The sequence below is a fragment of the Bombina bombina genome, chromosome 3 (genome assembly GCF_027579735.1).
Source record: "Bombina bombina isolate aBomBom1 chromosome 3, aBomBom1.pri, whole genome shotgun sequence".
Classification (NCBI taxonomy): Eukaryota; Metazoa; Chordata; class Amphibia; order Anura; family Bombinatoridae; genus Bombina; species Bombina bombina.
The window spans coordinates 903445190-903463175 of NC_069501.1; positions in this window are offsets into that span (position 1 = coordinate 903445190).

The window sequence follows — 17986 nt, forward strand, 5'->3', positions numbered from 1 at the left end:
GTTTTTGTAAGGGGGGTTTGGGTTAGATTAGGGGTATGTGGGTGGTGGGTTTTAATGTTGGGGGGGGGTTGTATTTTTATTTTACAGGCAAAAGAGCTGAACTTTTTGGGGCATGCCCCCACAAATGGCCCTTTTAAGGGCTGGTAAGGTAAAAGAGCTTTGAAATTTATGTAATTTAGAATAGGGTAGGGATTTTTTTTATTTTGGGGGGGTTTGTTATTTTATTAGGGGGCTTAGATTAGGTGTAAGTAGCTTAAAATTGTTGTAATATTTTTAACATGTTTGTAACTTAATTTTTTATTTTTTGTAACTTAGCTTTTTTTATTTTTTGTACTTTAGTTAGTTTATGTAATTGTATTTCATTGTAGTTCTTTGTAGGTAGTTTATTTAGTTAATTTATTGATAGTGTAGTATTAGGTTTAATTGTAACTTAAGTTAGGATTTATTGTACAGGTAATTTTGTATTTCTTTTAGCTAGGTAGATATTAAATAGTTAATAACTATTTAATAACTATTCTAACTAGCTAAAATAAATACAAAGTTACCTGTAAAATAAATATAAATCCTAAGATAGCTATAATATAATTATTAATTACATTGTAGCTATCTTAGGGTTTATTTTACAGGTAAGTATTTATTTTTAAATAGGAATAATTTATTAAAGTATAGTGTAGTGTTAGGTGTAATTGTAACTTAGGTTAGGATTTATTTCACAGGTACATTTCTCTTTATTTTAGCTAGATAAGCTATTAAATAGTTAATAACTATTTAATAGCTATTGTACATGGTTAAAATAAATTGAAAGGTACCTGTAAAATAAAAATAAATCCTAAGATAGCTAGAATATAATTATTATTTATATTGTAGCTATATTAGGGTTTATTTTAAAGGTAAGTATTTAGTTTTAAATAGGATTCATTTAGTTAATAAGAGTTAATTTATTTAGATTTATTTAATTAATATTTAAGTTAGGGGGGCGTTATGGTTAGGGTTAGACTTAGGTTTAGGGGTTAATCATTTTATTACAGTGGCGGCGTCGTAGTGGGGGGCAGGATAGGGGTTAATAAATTTATTATAGGTTGCGGCGGGTTCATGGAGCGGCGGTTTAGGGGTTAAACTATTTATTTAGTTGCGGAGAGGTGCGGGATCAGCAGGATAGGGGTTAATAATTTTATAATAGAGGGCGACGGTATAGGGGGGCAGGATAGGGGTTACTAGGTATAATGTAGGTGGCAGCGGTGTCCGGGAGCGGCGGTTTAGGGGTTAATACATTTATAAGACTTGCGGCGGGGTCTAGGAGCGGCGGTTTAGGGGTTAATACATTTATAAGACTTGCGGCGGGGTCTAGGAGCGGCGGTTTAGGGGTTAGTAACTTTATTTAGTTGCGGGGGCCTCCGGGGGCGCCGGTATAGGGGGTAGAACAGTGTAGTTTAGTGTGAGTGCTTAGTGACAGGCTAGCAATAAAGCTGGGAAAAAGCCGAACGGCAGCGAGATCGGATGAGTGATAACTGTCACAGTCCGCTGCTCATCGCCCCGCGGCTTTTTGACAGCTTTATTTGATAACTTAGGCGAACGTATTCAAGGTCCGCGGCGGCGAAGGTAGGCGAGCTTAGGCGGACGTATTGGGCCGGCGAAGCCAGAAAAGTAGACGGCTTGATAAGTAGCCCCCCAGACCTTCTGTCGCAAGGTCCTTTTTTCCATCAGGATCTCAAATCCTTAAATTTAAAGGTATGGAGATTGAACGCTTGATTCTTAGTCAAAGAGGTTTCTCTGACTCTGTGATTAATACTATGTTACAGGCTCGTAAATCTGTATCTAGGGAGATATATTATAGAGTCTGGAAGACTTATATTTCTTGGTGTCTTTCTCATCATTTTTCCTGGCATTCTTTTAGAATTCCGAGAATTTTACAGTTTCTTCAGGATGGTTTGGATAAAGGTTTGTCTGCAAGTTCCTTGAAAGGACAAATCTCTGATCTTTCTGTTCTTTTTCACAGAAAGATTGCTAATCTTCCTGATATTCATTGTTTTGTACAAGCTTTGGTTCGTATAAAGCCTGTTATTAAGTCAATTTCTCCTCCTTGGAGTTTGAATTTGGTTCTGGGGGCTCTTCAAGCTCCTCCGTTTGAACCTATGCATTCATTGGACATTAAATTACTTTCTTGGAAAGTTTTGTTCCTTTTGGCCATCTCTTCTGCCAGAAGAGTTTCTGAATTATCTGCTCTTTCTTGTGAGTCTCCTTTTCTGATTTTTCACCAGGATAAGGAAATGTTGCGAACTTCTTTTGAATTTTTACCTAAGGTTGTGAATTCCAACAACATTAGTAGAGAAATTGTCGTTCCTTCATTATGTCCTAATCCTAAGAATTCTAAGGAGAAATCATTGCATTCTTTGGATGTAGTTAGAGCTTTGAAATATTATGTTGAAGCTACTAAGACTTTCCGAAAGACTTCTAGTCTATTTGTTATCTTTTCCGGTTCTAGGAAAAGTCAGAAGGCCTCTGCCATTTCTTTGGCATCTTGGTTGAAATCTTTAATTCATCATGCTTATGTCGAGTCGGGTAAAACTCCGCCTCAAAGGATTACAGCTCATTCTACTAGGTCAGTTTCTACTTCCTGGGCGTTTAGGAATGAAGCTTCAGTTGATCAGATTTGCAAAGCAGCAACTTGGTCTTCTTTGCATACTTTTACTAAATTCTACCATTTTGATGTGTTTTCTTCTTCTGAAGCTGTTTTTGGTAGAAAAGTACTTCAGGCAGCTGTTTCAGTTTGAATCTTCTGCTTATATTTTCAATTTTTTTCATTATAAAATTTAAACTTTATTTTGGGTGTGGATTATTTTTCAGCGGAATTGGCTGTCTTTATTTTATCCCTCCCTCTCTAGTGACTCTTGTGTGGAAAGATCCACATCTTGGGTAGTCATTATCCCATACGTCACTAGCTCATGGACTCTTGCTAATTACATGAAAGAAAAACATAATTTATGTAAGAACTTACCTGATAAATTCATTTCTTTCATATTAGTCCATGAGGCCCACCCTTTTTGTGGTGGTTATGATTTTTTTGTATAAAGCACAATTATTCCAATTTCTTATTTTTTATGCTTTCGCACTTTTTTCTTATCACCCCACTTCTTGGCTATTCGTTAAACTGATTTGTGGGTGTGGTGAGAGGTGTATTTGTAGGCATTTTGAGGTTTGGGAAACTTTGCCCCTCCTGGTAGGAATGTATATCCCATACGTCACTAGCTCATGGACTCTTGCTAATATGAAAGAAATGAATTTATCAGGTAAGTTCTTACATAAATTATGTTTTTCATACTGGGTGAAACATCAGTAGCATTATCCTGTAATGAGCAAACAGATGAAGCAGTAATACCCAAAGAAGCAGCATTATGTTGGTCTGTTTGCAATGAAAAAGATAAACATGAGTCACATAATTAAACTTTTTTTTTTACAATAAACACACTTAACCCCTAAAAATGCTCTTTAGAAATGGCAATTTACCCCTCCTAAATTAGCTTTCAAAAACTTACAGGTACAATGCGCGCTAAGCTGAAATGAAAAACAAAGCAGAGGCCTTATAACTTCACATCTAAGATAACAAGCACAAAAAAATTGTCAGTTATAAGGGAATTAAGCATGTCAACTCGGCGTGCGAGGAGGACCTTTGTGTACTAACCCAATGTGCGTAAACTAGCGTAGTACGAAAATAAGAAAAACAAATCTGTATAGATGTGCGTGGGCCTGACAGGTGTTAAACCCTACTTGCGCTAACTCAACACGCATAAACACAAAGCCAAAATTTAAACTAAGTGAGCCAAAGAAAAGAAAAAAACATGCACAAACTGCAACAGGAATAATGTAAAGATTCTGTCCCAGGGCCATATATATTAAAACATATATATAAATATATATATATATATATATACTGTATATATACTATAAGTGCGCATAATAAGACTATAGAGTGCCTAAATGTTAAAAAATAATACTTACCACTAGACACTCATCCACCAGCAAACAACTAGTAGACAACCAAACCAGTACTGAAACATATCAGCAGAGATTATGGAATAGGAGTATATTGTAGATCCATAGAAGAAGGCAAAAGACAAGTCCCTGCGACCAATTATGGAGGATCTGTGACAGATTTCCCATGAGGTGAAAAAGGAGCCAAAAACCATACCCCATATACATCCCTCTGACAAGCACTGTACTCTGAGGGGAAAGCAGGCTTCAACATAAACTCAGAACCCCTCTTTCAGAAAAATCAAATGTACATCTTCATTCTTCGACCACCTCCAATGGAGGCAAAGTAAAAACTGAGGTACATATGAGGTGGGAGGGTTTGTGAATCTTTGCCTTCTCCTAGTGGTAAGGAAGAGTAATTCCCAGGAATAATGGATCGTGGACTCTCACCACCTGTATAAAATAAATAACATTTTCATGTATGTGAAGAACATTGAAATGTAAAATATGAATAACTCCTGTTGGGATATCTTACGAGCAATAAGTAAAAGGTTTTTGTCTTCTGCACTTTCCATTAAAGTCTATGGGGAGGATAAGCATGGTCACGATATCCTAAGTCCTTTGGGTTTCGCTTGTGCACAAAAGTTTACTTTTCTTCTAGCAATCTTTACACTTGATCAGGAGCACTAATTAGCTCTCCACTTGCAACAGTGGCATATCTAGGTTTTGTGCTGCCCTAGGCACTCAAAATTCTGCTGCCCCCCCTCAGGTTTTAGGCCTTTTTTTCCCCATATAATTTTTTTTCACGGTAGAAACAGTAAATAGTGCTGGTGTGCTTCTTCATTCCATAGTACAGCACAGAGGACAACATTGAGAAAAAATAAATAAATAAAATTATAGACAGGAGATGTGTATATATAATATAATATATGTACTTCTTTAATATATATTAAATGTATTTGTTTTAACAGGGATGGGCAAACAAAATCCTGGTTGAAACAAGAAATTGGCTCAACACTAAGACACTCAGCTTCTAACCACAGTTTACTTATTTAATTATATTGAAAGTTGCTAGCAGAAGCAAAGGGGATAAAAAGTCTGAGACTTTCTGTTAGCTGCAGGGAGGGAACTGAGAGCCATTGATACAGGAGCACATAAAATAAACTTTTCCCATTAAAAATAAAGAAACAGACTTTAAGAGGTTAAGGTAGCCCCTGTCCCTTTTACCTTGATTCCCTTTTATGTTACTCTGCCTGTAATTTCTACTGACTGCAGTGTGCTTGCTCAAGCAGAGGCTGTCAGCACAACGTTCCGGCACAGGGAAGAGGGTGACAAAATTTGACAAAGTGCAGAGCACCGTACTGGGACTGAAGAGGAGGGATTCAGAACAGCAGTGACCCATGGTGGAGGTGGTCTGCATTCTGTTAAGGCAGTGTGGCAGTGGCTGCCTCACAAATCAAAACGTCTTCAAAGGCAGAAAGATACTAACTGCAGCATTAAACTCCTGCACTTAACAGTGCAGCTTGAAACATCTGGTCTCACGAACCTGCTCCACTCGAGCAAGCCCCATTGAGAACTTCAGGTAATGGAGGCAGGACACAGAGGGCTAGGGGCTACTACAGAACTACTTGCGGTGACTGCTCCTGTGCTGGGTGGGGCTAGCTCGTCCATAAAATACATGCTGCAGAGCAGATGAATTAACTTTCTAGTAGTTAGTTGTGTTACTAGAAAGTTAAATCAGCTACCGCTGCTTCAGAGGCTGCAAAAAATGCTGCCCCTGTCAAACTGCCGCCCTAGGGCCCGTGCCTTGTTGGACTAGGCAGTAATACTCCCCTGACTTGTAATCTAGTACACAATGGCCTCTAGTTATCAAGCCGTCGACTTTCTTGCATTCAACGGCACCAATACGCTCGCCTAAGATCGCCTAACATCGCTGCCGCGGATCTGAATACGTTCGCCAAAATTATCAAGAAAGCTGTCAAAAAGCCGTGCACCAAGTATGGTGCGATGAGCAGCGGACTGTTGTTAACTAACAGTCATCGATCTCGCTGCTCGGCTCGGCTTATTCGCTGCTTTCTTGTTACCCTGTCACTAAGCACCCATACTATACTATACTGTTTTACCCCCTATACCGCCGCTCCCGGAGCCCACCGCACCTAAATAAAGTTATTAACCCCTAAACCGCCGCTCCCGGAGCCCACCACAACTCTAATAAAGTGTTTAACCCCTAAACCGCCGCTCCCGGAGCCCACCGCAAATCTAATAAAGTGTTTAACCCCTAAACCGTCGCTCCTAGAGCCCACCGCCACCTACATTATATGTATTAACCCCTAAACCGCCGCTCCCGGACCCCGCCGCAACGAAATAAAATGTTTAACCCTACCGCCGCAACAAAATAAAATGTTTAACCCCTAAACCACCGCTCACGGATGCCGCCGCCACCTACATTAAATTTATTAACTCCCCTACACCGCCGCCACCTACATTAAATTTATTAACCCCTAATCTGACCCCCCCTACACCGCCGCCACCTACATTAAATGTATTAACCCCTAATCTGACCCCCCTACACCCCCGCCACCTACAATAAATTTATTAACCCCTAATCTGACCCCCCTACACCGCCGCTACTACATTAAATTTATTAACCTTTAATCTGACCCCCCTACACCGCCGCCACCTACATTAAATTTATTAACCCCTAATCTCCCACCCCCAACGTCGCCGCCACTATATTAAATTTATTAACCCCTAAACCTAAGTCTTACCCTAACACCCCCTAACTTAAAGATAATTTAAATTAATCTAAATAAATATTACTATCATTTAAAACTAAATGCTTACCTATAAAATAAACCCTAAGCTAGCTACAATATAACTAATAGTTACATTGTAGCTAGTTTAGGTTTTTTTTTTATTTTACAGGCAAGTTTGTATTTCTTTTAACTAGGTACAATAGTTATTAAATAGTTATTAACTATTTAATAACTACCTAGCTAAAATAAATACAAAAGTACCTGTAAAATAAATCCTAACCTAAGTTACAATTACACCTAACACTACATTATCATTAAATTAATTACCTAAATTAAAATAAATTAATTACAATTAAATAAAATTAACTAAAGTACAAAAACAAACAAACACTAAATTACAGAAATTTTAAACTAATTACACCTAATCTAATCCCCCTAATAAAATAAAAAAGCCCCCAAAATAAAAAATAGCCCTATCCTATACTAAATTACAAATAGCCCTTAAAAGGGCCTTTTGCGGGGCATTGCCCTAAAGTAATCAGCTCTATTACCTGTAAAAAGATAATACCCCCCCCAACATTACAACCCACAACCCACACACCCAACCCTACTCTAAAACCCACCCTATCCCCCCTTAATAAAACTAACACTACCCTTGAAGATCACCCTACCCTGAGACGTCTTCACCCAGCTGGGCACAAGTGGTCCTCCAGAGGGGCAGAAGTCTTCATCCGATCCGGGCAGAAGAGGACCTCCAGATGGGCAGAAGTCTTCATCCAGACGGCATCTTCTATCTTCATCCATCCGGCGAGGAGCGGCTCCATCTTGAAGATATCCGACGCAGAGCATCCATCCAGACCGACGACTACCCGACTAATGAATATTCCTTTAAATTACGTCATCCAAGATGGTGTCCCTTGAATTCTGATTGGCTGATGGAATTCTATCAGCCAATCGGAATTAAGGTAGAAAAAATCCTATTGGCTGATGAAATCAGCCAATAGGATTGAGCTCGCATTCTATTGGCTGTTCCAATCAGCCAATAGAATGCGAGCTCACTCCTATTGGCTGATTGGATCAGTCAATAGGATTGAACTTAAATCCTATTGGCTGATTGCATCAGCCAATAGGATTTTTCCTACCTTAATTCCGATTGGCTGATAGAATTCTATCAGCCAATCAGAATTCAAGGGACTCTATCTTGGATGACGTCATTTAAAGACATATTAATTCGTCGGGCAGTCGTCGGTCTGGATGGATGCTCCGCGTCGGATGTCTTCAAGATGGAGCCGCTCCTCGCCGGATGGATGAAGATAGAAGATGCCGCCTGGATGAAGACTTCTGCCCGTCTGGAGGTCCTCTTCTGCCCGGATCGGATGAAGACTTCTGCCCCTCTGGAGGACCACTTGTGCCCGGCTGGGTGAAGACGTCTCAAGGTAGGGTGATCTTCAAGGGGGTAGTGTTAGGTTTTATTAAGGGGGGATTGGGTGGGTTTTAGAGTAGGGTTGGGTGTGTGGGTGGTGGGTTGTAATGTTGGGGGGGTATTGCCTTTTTTTTTACAGGTAATAGAGCTGATTACTTTGGGGCAATGCCCCGTAAAAGGCCCTTTTAAGGGCTATTTGTAATTTAGTGTAGGGTAGGGCTTTTTTTATTTTGGGGGGCTTTTTTATTTTATTCGGGGGATTAGAGTAGGTGTAATTAGTTTAAGATTCTTGTAATTATTTTATTATTTTCTGTAATTTAGTGTTTTTTTTGTACTTTAGTTAATTTTATTTAATTGTAATTAATTTATTTTAATTTAGCTAATTAATTTAATGATAGTGTAGTGTTAGGTGTAATTGTAACTTAGGTTAGGATTTATTTTACAGGTACTTTTCTATTTATTTTAGCTAGGTAGTTATTAAATAGTTAATAACTATTTAATAACTATTGTACCTAGTTAAAATAAATACAAACTTGCCTGTAAAATAAAAATAAACCCTAAACTAGCTACAATGTAACTATTAGTTATATTGTAGCTAGCTTAGGGTTTATTTACAGGTAAGTATTTAGTTTTAAATAGGAATAATTTATTTCATGATTGTAATATTTATTTAGATTAATTTAAATTATCTTTAAGTTAGGGGGTGTTAGGGTTAGAGTTAGACTTAGGTTTAGGGGTTAATAAATTTAATGTAGATGGCGGCGGGGTCCGGGAGCGGCGGTTTAGTGGTTAATAAGTATAATGTAGATGGCGGTGGTGTAGGGGGGGCAGATTAGGGGTTAAACACTTTATTAGAGTTGCGGTGGGCTCCGGGAGTGGCGGTTTAGGGGTTAATACATTTATTAGAGTTGTGGCGGTATGGGGGGCAGATTAGGGGTTAATAAGTATAATGTACGTGACGGCGGGCTCCCGGAGCGGCAGTTTAGGGGTTAAACACTTTATTTAGTTGCGGCGGTGTAGAGGGGGCAGATTAGGGGTGTTTAGACTCGGGGTACATGTTAGGGTGTTAGGTGTAGACATTCCCATAGAAATCAATGGGATATCGGGCAGCAGCGAACATAAGCTTTCGCTGCTGTCAGACTCCCATTGATTCCTATGGCATCCGCCTCCTCCAGGGCGGCGGATTGAAAACCAGGTACCCTGGGCCGGAATAGTGGAGAGCGTACCTGGTAGTTTTTTGATAACTTCCAAAAGTAGTCAGATTGTGCCGAACTTGTGTTTGGAACATCTGTAGTGACGTAAGCATCGATCTGTGTCGGACTGAGTCCGGCGGATCGTATGTTACGTCACTATATTCTACTTTTGCCGGTCTGTAGAGTTTGATAACTACGGCGAATCAGGCTCGCCACAGATACGCTGCGGAATTCCAGCGTATTTGCGGTTGACAGCTTGATAAATAGAGGCCAATGTATACTATGTTATACCTTTTATTCTATTCTGTCACGTTTGGTTCAGGTGAAAACAAAAATGCAGGTAGTAATGCTTCATTACTAAAATCTTTATTGAACTGACATTTGTGATTTTAAGCCTGGCAGGTGAGCTGATAATCATAACTTGAAGTTTTTGAGTAGAGTGATATTCAAACTTTGACCCATAGCAGATGTGTAAGCACTCCCTAGTAGATAAGCAAGCAGGTACTTTATGAAAATTAGAGGAAAAAACTTGCACTCACAGTTGGTGAATAACATATGGGCAAGCAGGCAGGCAAGCACATTACAAATATCCTATGTAATAAAAGGCCAGGTATGTTTGTCAGATGCAGTCATGCGCAGTAGAGACTGCAGAGGACAGACATACCTGGCCTTGAGCAGCAGAGGAGTGCTCACTGCAGAAGCTGGCTCTTGGGGGCATGGCCGGGCGTGCCGTCATGGGGCATAGCAGGGTGTGCCATGATGGGGGCGTGGTCAGTGGGCGGGGTGAGGGGCATGGTCTCGCTGGAGCGCGCGTGAAGCGGCATGTCCGACGGGAGAGAGGTGGAAGACACCAAAAGATGTGGGAGAGACCAAAAGAGAGGAGGGAAAGAGAGAAAGCAAGCAAAAGAGGAGGGGAAGAGAAAGAGAGAACAAAAGAGAGGGGAGAGAGAGCAAAAGAGAGAAGAGGGAGAGAGAGCAAAAGAGGGGGGAGAGAGAGATAGAATAGAGTGGGGGGGGAGAGAGAGAGAGCAAAAGAGGGGGGAGAGAGCAAAAGAGAGGGGGAGAGAGAGCAAATGAGAGGAGAGAGAGAGAACAATAGAGGGGGAGAGAGAGCAAAAGAGAGTGGCAAGAGAGAGCAAAAGAGAGCGGAGAGAAAGAGCAAAAGAGAGCGGAGAGAGAGAGCAAAAGAGAGGAGAGAGAGAGAGCAAAAGAGGGGTGAGAGAGCAAAAGAGAGCAAAAGAGAGTGGGAGAGAGAGTGCAAAAGAGAAGGGGGAGAGAGAGCGCTAAAGAGGGAGAGAGAGAATGCAAAAGAGGGAGAGTTAGAGTGCAAAAGAGGGAGAGAGTGCAAAACAGAGGGGGAGAGGGCGCAAAAGAGAGTGGGAGAGAAAGCGCAAAAGAGGGAGAGAGAGAGAGCGCAAAAGAGAGGGGGAGAGAGCACAAATGAGAGGGGGAGAGAGAGCAAAAGAGAGAGGGAGAGAGCTCAAAAGAGAGGGTGTCAGGGTGCCAGGAATCAGACTGAGACGAGAAGTGCAAAAATAATCACACCTTTATTAATAACAAAAAATAATAAAAAGTCCACAAGTCAATAACAAGCCAGGAATCAAAACCAGAGCTAGTAGTCAGACGAGCCGAGTCAGGAGCCAAAGCGAGTAGTCAGACGAGCCGGAATCAGGAACAAGGAGAACAGCGGAGTCAGGAACAAGCCAGGGATCAGGAACCAGGAAGGACGTCAGACAGCCAGGTAATACACAGGAGCTCTCACAAACAGGTCTGAGACAACGCAAGGGCAAAGCATACTGAACAAAGGCCCTTTAAATAATAAGTGATGACATCACAATTCTGAGACTGCATCCTGTCTCACATGGATGATGTAAACCCGTCTGGCCATAAAAGGAAGTACAGGAAGTGAGCAGCATCTCCCAGAATGCACCAAAGTCAGCAAGAGAGGTGAGTAAAATGGCTGCCAGCAGCACATTGCAAACAAGGCAGGAAAAAACCCTGACAGTACCCTCCCCTCAACGACCCCTCCCCCGCGGGAGGACAAAAGGCTTATTGGGGAAAAGGCCATGGAAGGCACGGAGGAGGGCGGGAGCATGAACATCAGAGGAGGGAACCCATGAACGCTCCTCTGGACCGTAGCCCCTCCAATGAACCAAATACTGTACGCGGCCCCTGGACATACGAGAGTTAATAATGCTGCTGACCTCATACTCCTCATGGTTGTCAACAAAGATAGGATGGGGACGAGGCAACACAGTGGTAAACCGATTACAAACCAATGGTTTCAAGAGGGAGACATAAAAAACATTGGAGATGCGCATTGCAGGAGGAAGGTCAAGAGCGTAGGCCACAGGATTGACCCGTCGGAGAATTCGAAAAGGACCAACATAATGGGGAGCCAGTTTATTGGAAGGCACATGAAGGTTCAAGTTGCGGGAGGACAGCCAAACTCTCTCACCAACCTGGTAGGAAGGTGCAGGCAGATGCCTACGATCAGCCTGGAACTTTTGGCGCTGCATAGAACGATGAAGGCAATCCTGAATCTGCACCCACGTGGAACGGAGTTGCCGGAGATGCTCCTCCAAAGCCGGAATACCCTGAGACATGAATGAATCGGGCAACAAGGATGGTTGAAACCCATAATTCGCCATGAATGGGGATAACTTGGAGGAAGCATTAATAGCACTATTATGAGCAAACTCTGCCCAAGGTAACAGTTCAGACCAATTATTGTGGTGATCTGAAAAATAGCAATGGAGGAACTGTTCCAGAGCTTGATTAGACCGTTCCACAGCCCCATTGTATTGAGGGTGATATGCCGAGGAGAAGGAGAGCTGGATCCCCATTTGAGCACAAAAGGAATGCCAAAATCTGGAGACAAACTGGCTACCCCGGTCCGACACTATCTCCTTGGGTAACCCATGTAAATGGAAGATCTCACGGGCAAAAATTGAAGCAAGCTCCTGAGCGGTAGGCAACTTCTTCAAGGGAATGCAATGTGACATTTTAGAAAAACGGTCAACCACCATAAGGATAACAGTATTGCCATTGGAAACAGGAAGCTCGACAATGAAGTCCATGGAAAGATGTGTCCAAGAACGCTCACCATTAGCAATAGATTGAAGAAGACCCACAGCAAGACGTTGAGGAGTCTTATTCTGTGCACAAACTGAACAGGAGGCAACATACGCAGCAACATCAGAATGAACACCTGGTCACCAGAATTGTCAAGTGACAGACCAAATCATTTGGTTCTTGCCTGGGTGACCTGCGGCTTTAGGATAGTGGTAAGTGTGCAAAAGTTTAAATTGAAGAGTCTCAGGAACAAAACACTTACCACTAGGTTTCTCAGGAGGTGCATTGGTTTGTGCAGCTAGGATCTCCTCCCCCAAGGGAGAAGTCAAATTAGTACGTATGGTAGCCAAAATATGGTCAGGAGGTATAACTGGAGTAGGTACAGACTCCTCCTTGGAAAGGCAGGACAGGGTTAGGATGAGCCAGAACTGGAGCGGCAGCAAAGGCAGTCTTAAGACTATCAAAGGCCTTAATGGCAGTAGGTGACCAATGGAGTGGATCATTCTCTTTACGGGTCATGTCTGTGATAGGTTTGACCAAGGAAGAAAAGTTTTTAATAAACTTTCTATAGTAATTGGCAAACCCCAAAAAAACGTTGAATAGACCGAAGACCAACTGGGCGAGGTCACTGCAGAACTGCAGATAACTTGTCAGGATCCATGGAGAACCCTGCAACGGAGATAACATAACCAAGGAAGGTTACTTGAGTCTGATGAAACTCACATTTCTCAAGTTTACAAAACAGGCCGTTCTCCCGTAGTCTAACATCAGAACGATGAGCCTCAAGTGTGGATGAGTGTATGAGGATGTCGTCTAAGTACACCACAGCACACTGTTGCAACATATCTCGTAGGACATCATTAATAAATTCCTGGAAAACAGCAGGAGCATTACATAGGCCAAAGGGCATTACAAGATACTCATAATGCCCGCTCCTGGTGTTAAATGCTGCTTTCCATTCGTGGCCCTCCTTGATCCTAACGAGATTGTACGCTCCTCTCAAATCAAGTTTAGTAAAGACCGTAGCTCCCTTGAGGCGGTCAAAGAGTTCCATAATGAGCGGAATAGGGTAAGCATTCTTAATGGTAAGACGATTAAGACCCCTATAATCGATGCATGGTCTTAACTCATCATCCTTTTTCTTCACAAAGAAGAAGCCAGCCCCTGCAGGAGAGCAGGATTTGCAGATGATCCCCCGCAACAGAGCATCCGAAACATACTCCTCCATAGCACAATTCTCAGCAACAGACAGAGGGTAAACCCGGCCCCAAGGAGGAATGGCTCCGGGTTGCAGGTCTATGGCATAATCGTAAGACCGGTGAGGAGGCAACGTACCGGCACGCACCTTGTCAAAAACGTCTAGGAACTCTCGGTACTCCTCTGGCAATTGAGATACTGAAGAAATGCACAAGACTTTAACTGGTTTCTGAAGACAAGTGGAAATACATTGCGGAGACCACGACAAAATTTCGGACCTGCGCCAGTCGAGACTGGGATTGTGCTTTTGGAGCCAGGGATAACCCAAAACACCCTGAAAATGCAGAGAGTTTATCACCTGGAACTGGAGGGTTTCAAAATGGAGAACCCCAACAGCCATGGATAACGGAGCAGTTTCATGAGTAACGAGTGCGGGCTGAAGGGGCCTGCCATCAATGGCCTCAATAGCAAGCGGAACGGACTGAGGCAAAACAGGAATGGAGTGCTTTGATACAAAAGCACTGTCAATGAAATAGCCCGCAGCACCGGGCTGCGAGTCAACAAGAGCCTGGGTGACTATGGAGGAGTCCACCCAGGAAAGGACAACCGTGATCAAAGGTTTCTCCTCTAGCGATTCCGGGGACAAGGATAAACCACCTAAGGTCTGCCCTCGACAGGACCTTAGGTGTGAGCGTTTCCCGGCCGTGTAGGACAAGACTTCAAAAGGTGGCCCTGTAACCCACAATTGAGGCAGAGCCCCTCCCTCCTTCTAAAGACCCTCTCCACCGCGGAGAGACGTGTGAATCCCAACTGCATTGGCTCAGCAGTACCTGGTGACTCGGGACCAGGAGGCATGGGAGGAGAGGGAGGCATGGGTGGGAACGAACACGTAGGAGACAACGGTTCAGGAGGCTTCCGCAAGCGCTCCTTGAAAGAAGGCCTCTCACTTAGTCTGATGTCAATTAGGATAAAAAAAGACACCAATGCCTTGAGATCTTCTGGTAAATATCTGGCAGCAACTTCGTCTTTAATCGCATTAGAGAGCTCATGAAAGAAGGTTTATTTTTATTTCACAGGTAAGTTTGTATTTATTTTAACTAGGTAGACTAGTTAGTAAATAGTTATTAACTATTTACTAACTACCCGGTTAAAATAAATACAAACTTACCCGTGAAATAAAACCTAAGCTGCCTTACACTAAAACCTAACATTACAAAAATACAAAAACCTACTATTACAAAAAATAAAAAACACTAAAATTACAAAAAATAAAAAAAACTACCATTATAAAAAATAACAAACGAAATTATCCAAAACAATAAAAATTATTCCTATTCTAATACCCTGTTTAGAAAAAAAAAAAACACCCCAAAATAAAAAACCCTAATCTATAATAAACTACCAAGTGCCCTTAAAAGGATCATTTTGTAGGCCCTTAAAAGGGCCTTTTGTAGGGCATTGCAATAAAGAAATCAGCTCTTTTTCTACAAAAGAAAAACATACACCCCTTAACAGTATACAAACCCCCACCCTAATCTACCCATTGCCCTGAAAAGGGCATTTGTATGGGTATTGCCCTTAAAATGGCATTCAGATCTTTTGCTGCCCATTAAAAATAAAAATGGCTTGTCTAAAATAAAAACCCCACCCCAAAAAAAATTTGCACAAAATAAGAAACGAATTATCAAAAATAATAACAATTATTCCTCTTCTAATACCCATTTAAAAAAAAACACCCCAAAATAAAAGAAACCTAATCTATAATAAACTACTAGTAGGGCATTGCCCTAAAGAAATCAGCTCTTTTTCTAAAAAAAAAAACCAATACAAAATCCCACTAACATTACAAACCCCCACCCACCCAAACCCACAAAATAAAAACACTATCTAACAAAAATGCCCTGAAAAGGGCATTTGTATGGGCATTGCCCTTAAAATGGTATTCAGCTCTTTTAAGAACTGCCCAAACTCAAATCTAAAAAAAAAAATCCACCCCAAAAAACCTTAAAAATCTTAACACTAACCCCTCTTTAGGTACTCACAGTTGCTGAAGTCCCACTTGAATGATCTTAATCCCGGAGGTTCCATCTTCATCCATGCGGTTCCATCTTCATCCATCGCAGGACCGGCATCTTCTTCATCCCTGCGGAGGCAGAGGTCTAGGCGAAGGTCCAAGGCTGAGGTCCAAAGTCCAATTCGAATCAGCCAATAGAATGAGCGCTGCTTAAATCCTATTGGCTGATTTGAACAGCCAATAGGATTTTAGCAGCCCTAATTTCTATTGGCTGATTCAAATTTTTCAGCCAATTGGAATGCAATGGTACCCCCAGTATAAAAGGGGTACCTTGCATTTCAATCCTCAGTGTGCGGCGGACGATCGCATGAAGAGGACCTCCACGTTGGATTGATGGAATTCCACCTGGACCTCCACCTCCGCGCATTGACCACTCCACCTCTGCAGGGATGAAGAAGATGCCAGTCCCACGATGGATGAAGATGGAGCCGCCTGGATGAAGATAGTGCCGCCAGGATGAAGATCGTTCAAGCGGGATTTCAGCAACTGTGAGTACCTAAAGAGGGGTTAGTGTTAGGTTTTCTTAAGGTTTTTTGGGGTGGGTTTTTTTTTAGATTAGGGTTTGGGCACTTCTTAAATTAGCTGAATGCCCTTTTAAGGGCAAGAAAAAGAGCTTAATGCCCTTTTAAGGGCAATGCCCATACAAATGCCCTTTTCAGGGTAATGGGTAGATTAGGTTTTTTTAGATAGTTTTTTCATTTTGTGTGTTTGGGGGGTGGGGGTTTGTAATGTTAGTGGATCTTTTTTTGGGGGGTATTTTTTTAGAAAAAGAGCTGATTTCTTTGGGGCAATGTCCTACAAAAGGCTATTGGTAGTTTATTATAGATTAGGTTTCTTTTATTTTGTGGTGTTTTTTAAAAAAAAAATGGGTATTAGAATATTAATAATTATTATTTTTGATAATTTGTTTTTATTTTGTGTAATGTTTTTTTTTCGTTTTGGGATGTTTTTTTTTTTTTTAAGAATAGCAGTTTTTTAATAGGCAGCAAAAGAGCTGAATGCCCTTTTCAGGGCAATGGGTAGATTAGGTTTTACTTTATTTTATTTTTTGGGTTTTCGGGGGTGGTGGTTTGTATACTGTTAGGGGGATGTATGATTTTCTTTTGTAGACAAAGAGCTGATTTCTTTAGGGCAATGCCCTACAAAAGGCCCTTTTAAGGGCCCTTGGTAGTTTATTATAGATTTGGGTTTTTTATTTTGGGGTGTTTTTTTAAAATAGGAAATTTTTTTATTGTTTTGGATAATTTTGTTTGTTATTTTTTGTAATGGTAGGTTTTATTATTTTTTGTAATTTTAGTGTTTGTTATTTTTTGTAATGGTAGTTTTTTTATTTTTTGTAATGGTAGGTTTTAGTGTAAGGCAGCTTAGGTTTTATTTCACAGGTAAGTTTGTATTTATTTTAACTTGGTAGTTAGTAAATAACTATTTACTAACAAGTCTACCTAGTTAAAATAAATACAAACTTACCTGTGAAATAAAAATAAAACCTAAGCTATCTACAATATAACTATTAGTTATATTGTAGCTAGCTTAGGTTTTATTTTACAGGTAAGTATATATTTAGATTTAAATAGGTATTATTTAGTGCATAATTATAACTTTATTTTAGCTCTATTTTAATTATGTTAAAGTTAGGGGGTGTTAGGTTTAGGGTTAGGGTTACGGTTAGGGTTAGGTTTAGGGTTAGGGGTTAATAGTTTAATTTAGGTTGTTGCGATGTGGGGGGCTGCTGGTTTAAGGGTTAATAGGTTTATTTAGTGGTAGTGGCCAGAGGTTTAGGGGTTAATAACTTTATTTAGTGGTGGCGATGTTGGGGATCGGCGGAATAGGGGTTAATATCTTTATTATAGTGTGGGCGATGTTGGGATGCAAAGGAATAGGGGCTAATAACTTTAGTATAGTGACGGCGATGTCGGGAACCGCAGATTAGGGGTTAATTACTTTAAAATAGTGTTTGCGATGCGGGAGGGCCTCGGTTTAGGGGTTAATAGGTAGTTTATGGGTGTTAGTGTACTTTGTAACAGTTTAGTTATGAGTTTTATGTAACCGTTTTGTTGCGTAAAACTCATAACTACTGCTCTCGGATGGCAGTAGGAATTTTGTCGTTATAGGGTGTAACTCAGGATTTTTAGCCTCACCGCAAAACTTGTAATGGCAGCACTATGGAAGTCCCATGAAAAAACATCATTTTTTTGAGTGCGGGACTGAAGTTGCATTTCAGACTAAAAGGCTTGCAGTACAGCTATATCGACAAGACTCGTAATGGCTGCATTGCTGTTTTAATGCTGAAATTACCATT